Source organism: Ruditapes philippinarum, unplaced genomic scaffold, assembly GCF_026571515.1.
Source record: "Ruditapes philippinarum isolate M1 unplaced genomic scaffold, ASM2657151v2 ctg3448_1_1_1_1, whole genome shotgun sequence".
NCBI lineage: Eukaryota > Metazoa > Mollusca > Bivalvia > Venerida > Veneridae > Ruditapes > Ruditapes philippinarum.
The window spans coordinates 47,427-53,743 of NW_026867225.1; positions in this window are offsets into that span (position 1 = coordinate 47,427).

Sequence of the window (6,317 nt, forward strand, 5' to 3'; positions counted from 1 at the left end):
TTCATACCAGGTATTGCACTTTGTTATTTTTCATATTCTTCTTCTATTGTATTAAGCATACCTGTAGTCAATTATGATATATCAAGAACTATGAGTCACTGTTATTGATATTTTACATTTTAGATCTTAATAGTGATTTCATGAAAAATTTAATACAAAAAGTTTAGTATAAAATTTAGTACTGGTCAGGGACCATCAACCGGACACTTTTTGATCATTTTTCTATACAAATTTCATAATTTTAAAGCTAGAGGTACGAAAATTTGACACAGTACAGCTAGGTTCTTCTCCTAACTAACAAACTAGTTTGTTTAGTTCTGATTATGTTGACACTTATATCCGAGGCCCGTCAAGGAGGGTATCAAAATTACATAAATTGTACATACTACAGTACCATGTGTCCGGACAGATATGTAATAACGTTGATTTAATTCAGATAAAAGCTTTGGTGTTCTTTTTTTTATTTTTAACATGACACACAATATTTCAGCAGCAAATGCTGAAGTTTTGGATATTTTATTGTTTACTCTGCTAATAATTATTGCTGTTATATGAGGTCAGGCATTGCTTTCTTGACCCCCAAATTTCAACGTCAACATTCTTGAAATAGACATTAAAATATTACCATTTACGGAGGTTGAAATAAATTTATTTACTTAATTTTAGAAGAAACATGCATTTATTGTTGATAAAAAAGTGACTGACAACCACTGAACAAAGAAAATTCTAAATCAAGCATTTTCAGGGCCGTCCGGGTTTGGTGGTTGTCCGGTTTTGGTGGTCCCCAACCAGTATCAATTTTAATTAATTTATACATGATGACATGCACCTCACAATTAGTATTACGAAAATAAATCAAAGTTAGTATTTAAATTATGTTTTTTCCTGGCCTTATTGGATTCAATGACTTTGAATATTGGAGCATTAAAATGCCTTCATTACACGCAAATCCCAAGGTTTGAAATTCTCATATAACAAACTTTAAGTGAATGACCAAATTATTTTTAATAATGACAAAATAATACTGTTATGTAAAGGCATTATATATTGAAAGGATGTTCTTTGACATTATATATTAAAAGGATGTTCTTTGTCATTATATTTTGGAAGGATGTTCATTTGCTTGACATTTCAAATTTTTTCAGCTTTGTATCAAGTTAATACACTGAGTTGGATAATACTTAAAAGTTTTAATTGGGTGTATTGTATCATTGGACGGGTGATATATAGTCAAAAGATTTGCTTGTTGAAAACCTCTTTAGTGCATAGAATTGATAATTTGTATATTTAAGCCCTTGTTATTAAAGTGTATAAAGCTATATATCTGATGCAAAAATTGTTGTTTGAATTTTAAAAAAAGTATAGTTCCAAAATGTTTGTATGAAATAAATATTGTAATTTATTGCCTTAAAAACGAATGGCACATGCACAAAATCATTGCTAAACGGATAAAACCCTTCTTAAAATAGCAAAATGATATTTTTTCCGGAACATTTTATTCTGCTTACGAACATTATCCATGGATATTAAATAACCACAGGAAATTGACATTCTATAAGCAAATAATTAAAAAATAACGGAAAATGGGTGTTTACAACCTTCCACACAGCATTGCTTTGCAATAATCGCTCGTGACGTAATACGTGTTTTGTAAATTTGATCTTTCAAAAGAGAGAAATGGGGATTCAATGCAGAAAATGTGTGCCGACACAATCGTGATGAGCCCTGAACATTATTTATTTGTTTGTTTTGTACATGTGTTAAAAATAGAAAGTAAGTCATCATCTGGCGACTCGAATACATGATGTAGTATAGTACATAGAGGTACCACCGTTTAAACGGTATCGTTTCGGTTCCTAGCAATCGTGTAAACGTTTACAAAAAAATGTAAACGTGGGAGCCTTAATTGTTAATGCACCAATAGTGCAGATAGGAATCTAAAACTTTGATTTTTGGTTGCCAATAATAAACGTGTTGATTTTATATTTATGAAGAGACAGTGTAATAATTTTTGATATTTTCAAATATCAAATTTGAGCAGAATATATCATTAATTTGGTAAAATTGTTATCCCATTGTGATATAATTTGTTTGTGAAAAGAGAAAATTATGCAAATTTGGCTTACAGAAATTTTCAGCCAAGGTACAGGTTGTTCGTATATTTTGTACTTGTGCTTTGTTGTTGTTGTTTTGTATAAATCACAGAATATGGTGTGTAGCTTATTCACATATATCTTAATTCATTTGAGATAGTGGCATAAGATGTTTCTTTTGTCAACAACCAAATTAAAGACAAGAAATTTATTAATCAGACGTTTACAAATCTAAAACTATTACGATATTATCAATATAGTCTGGTTATAGGTTGTATATGCATGGGTGCAAGTTTTCAGGCATATGCCTGAAGCTCAAGTTTTTTTGTGACAAATTTCATCATGTTTTACTATTATATTATGTAGGAAAATGATTATGAATTTATGTTTTCAGGTTTTTCCAAATTTCCAACTTGCACCAATGTATATGTTGATACATTTAGATAATTTAAATACAATCACAAGGTTCTATATATATTGTTTGTATGAATGAATATATTATGAAAATGCATATTAATTTCAAATTCTTACAGATCAAGTTAAGATATAAAAGTTTATAAGTTTTATGTCACTTGACTATTAAAACTTTTGAAGAATGATGGTGCTGTTCGTTTTATTCAGGCATCAGTGTTGACATTAAATTTAGGTTAAAGTTTTATATGTAGTTTCTTGTGCAATATCATATCTTTTCAATTCAATATAATTATTTGCTTGTAACTTAACATTGTTCAAGACCCATGAATTATTGCCCTTTGTCAACTTACAAACTGTGTTGCTCTAAGTTTTGCATGCAATTCAAATATTCAAATTTACTGAAAGTTTTAACTTAAAAAACGATCATAAGAATCATAATTGGAGGTCACTTATCCAAGGCCTGCAATTCTTGCTTGGATTTTGACAAAATTATTTCCCTTTGTGAACTTACAAAGTTTGTTGCTCTAAGTTTTGCATGCCACTTAAATCTTCTGAGCTTCTGAAAGTTTTAACTTGAAACTTAAAAAAATGTCTTGGAAGCATAATTGGAGATCTCTATCCAAAGTCTGCAACTCTTGAATTATTCCCCTTTGACTTGAGAACATACAAAATTTGTTCCTGTAACTTTTGCTCTCAACTTCAAAACTACTGATGGTTTTCACTTCAAACTTAAAACATGTTTTTTGGATCATAATTGGATGTCTCTCTCCAAGGCACATAACTCTTAACATGGATTTTGAATGGATAATGGCCCTTTCTGAACATAGAAAATTCTACGGTCAATATCCAAGACTCATGAACATGTCATTTATTTCTTAGATGAAATATTCGTATTTATGAATTTCTGCATTATACATGCTCTTGTTTAACTATTAAACATTGAGAATTGTTGAGCATGCTGCCAGCAGCTCTTTGGGTTTTTGATTTTTTTACAGTTATTAAAATGGTTGACAAGCAAGGACTTTGAAATCATGAATTGCTTTTTTGACAAGCCTTAAAGGAGTTCCACTGAGGTCAAAAAAGACTAAAAACATAAATTAGAAATTCTTGCATACATCATGTGATGTACTTCAAATGGAAAAATCTTCAAAAGATGACAAAGAAGTATACTCTTAAGGTATACACAGTTAAACTGAAAATTGATTTGTTGCACGATTTTAACCAGGTTTTAGTGAAAATCATTGCAATGCTTTTCATTCTTGAGTCACTTTGCACATTAAAAATAATCATTCTGGGTAAATGGAGTGAGGGACTGGTGTGAAATTTTTTCACACAAGTTAAAAGTCAAGACATTCATCATAATTATAGTACACAAGTCTCAAAAAATATTTAAAGTCCTTTCATGTTAAAAAAAAAACCTCAGTGGCTTTCCTTTAAGGTAAATTTCTTGAAGATTATCTTGCATAGAAGCAATACATGTCTGGTTTCAGTCTATATATGAAATGGCTTAAAGCAATATATACTAGTATAATAATGTGATAACAGATGAACTTTACCTTTGATTACACCAGCAAAACTAATAAATATCTATGTCCTTGATTATAAAAGATATTCTTCTGATATATTGTGATATCTTTCATTTAATGAATTCTGAAATATTTTGATTGTGTTTTCTGTTTTTGTTTATCTCCCCTGACAGCAGTTCACACAAATGTTACTTTGCTTACCTCCCATGATTAGTAGTCATACAAGAATGTCGATAGTTACCTCCCCTGACAGTGGTGCACACAACTGTTAATTTGTTTACCTCCCATGATAGGAGTCATACAAGAATGTAGATAGTTACCTCCCCTGACAGTGGTTCACACAAATGTTTCTTTGTTTACCTCCCCTGATAGTAGTACATAGTCTTGTCCCCTGACAGCAGTTCACACAAATGTTACTTTGTTTTCCTCCCATGGTAGTAGTCGTACAAGAATGTTGATAGTTACCTCCCCTGACAGCAGTTCACACAAATGTTACTTTGTTTACCTCCCATGGTAGTAGTCGTACAAGAATGTCGATAGTTACCTCCCCTGACAGCAGTTCTCACAAATGTTACATTGTTTACCTCCCCTGATAGGAGTCGTACAAGAATATTGATAGTTACCTCCCCTGACAGTAGTTCACACAAATGTTAATTTGTTTACCTCCCCTGATAGTAGTCGTACAAGAGTGTAGATAGTTACTCCCCTTAAAGTGGTTCACACAAAATGTTACTTTATTTACCTCCCATGTTAGTAGTCGTACAAGACTGTTGATAGTTACCTCCCCTGACAGTAGTTCACACAAATGTTACTTTGTTTACCTCCCCTGATAGTAGTCGTACAAGATAGATAGTTACTCCCCTTAGAGCGGTTCACACAAAATGTTACCACACAAAATGTTACTCTGCTTACCTCCCCTGATAGTACTGAGTAGTCGTACAAGAATATAGATTGTTACCTCCCCTGACAGCAGTTCACACAAATGTTACTTTGTTTACCTCCCCTGATAGTAGTTAGTTTGGCCTTTCCAAAGTATAAAAAAATATGGATTTCTTTAGTTAAAGCGTATAGTTTAAAGTTGCATTTTATGCATCAGCATCAGTGCTTATGTTAATTCATGCATGTATACATATGAGTAAGTAGGCATATCGGTGACAAATTTATTTTACAGCCAATCCATTATAACTAGTCCGGGATGTCATAGAAAGGATTCAGGATTGAACGGTTTTCTTTTTATTATATTATCACATTTTTGCAATGGTTATTTACTGTATAATATGAATTATATAAATATCTAAGAAATTTTTAATTTCGCCGTAAGAAATTTCTTGATTTGCATTTAATTAAAAAAAGAAAACAAAAACAACGCCCGCGAAAACAAAAACAACACGCGCGCGCACTCACCAGAAGCTTAACGGAAGACTGGCGGAAAGGACCGAAAAGTTGATACTGAAATCAACTTTTGGAAATCGTAATATGGTTAAACTGGCGCCTTTGTCAACAAACCCATCAAATAAACAATATAAAACATTGAGTAATAAAAACGATGGCTCAACCACCATCCAATCGCGTGTTGAAGTAGATAAATTGTTTCTAAATTCCAAGCATTGTTGATAATTTACATTTTCTTTCCGCATTCTTGATGAACCATTGCGGAAATTCTAAAATATTTGTCGTCTGCGCCTATATGGGATTCAATTATTTTTTAGAAAGCTGACGTTTGAAAGCCGAACTTAACATTTTTCTGTTCTCCGAGTACCTTTTAAGGCAGCATGCCTCCAGATTCAGGCTAACTTTCATGAAAATTTTGAAAATGTAATTAAAAGTAAAATATTGTGAAGTGAACAAAGATATTAATTAATACATCATAAACAACGCTTACAATCCATGTAAATTACTAAAAAAGAGGTCAAAATATGCATTAATAGCCCTTACTGCGTAAGCATGCTTGAAAATATCTTTTAAAGCAGCACACCTCCAGATTTATACTAATTTTCATGAAAATTGGAAAATGTATTTGAATGTGTAATATTGTGAAGAAACCAAAAGGAAACAATTAAAACATTATCAATGACTACCAAAAAAGTGTTTAAAATATTCACAAATAGCCTTAACTGCGTTAGTAATGCAGTAGAAATATAGTTGTAAATTCTGAAAAATCAGTGATTAATCGCACATAATATGTAAAATATTACTTGAATCTTGAAGCATTTTACTTTTCCTTACATCTCAGTACATTTTTCTCAAGTTTGATTTTATTGAAATATTTTGACTCATCTGGATG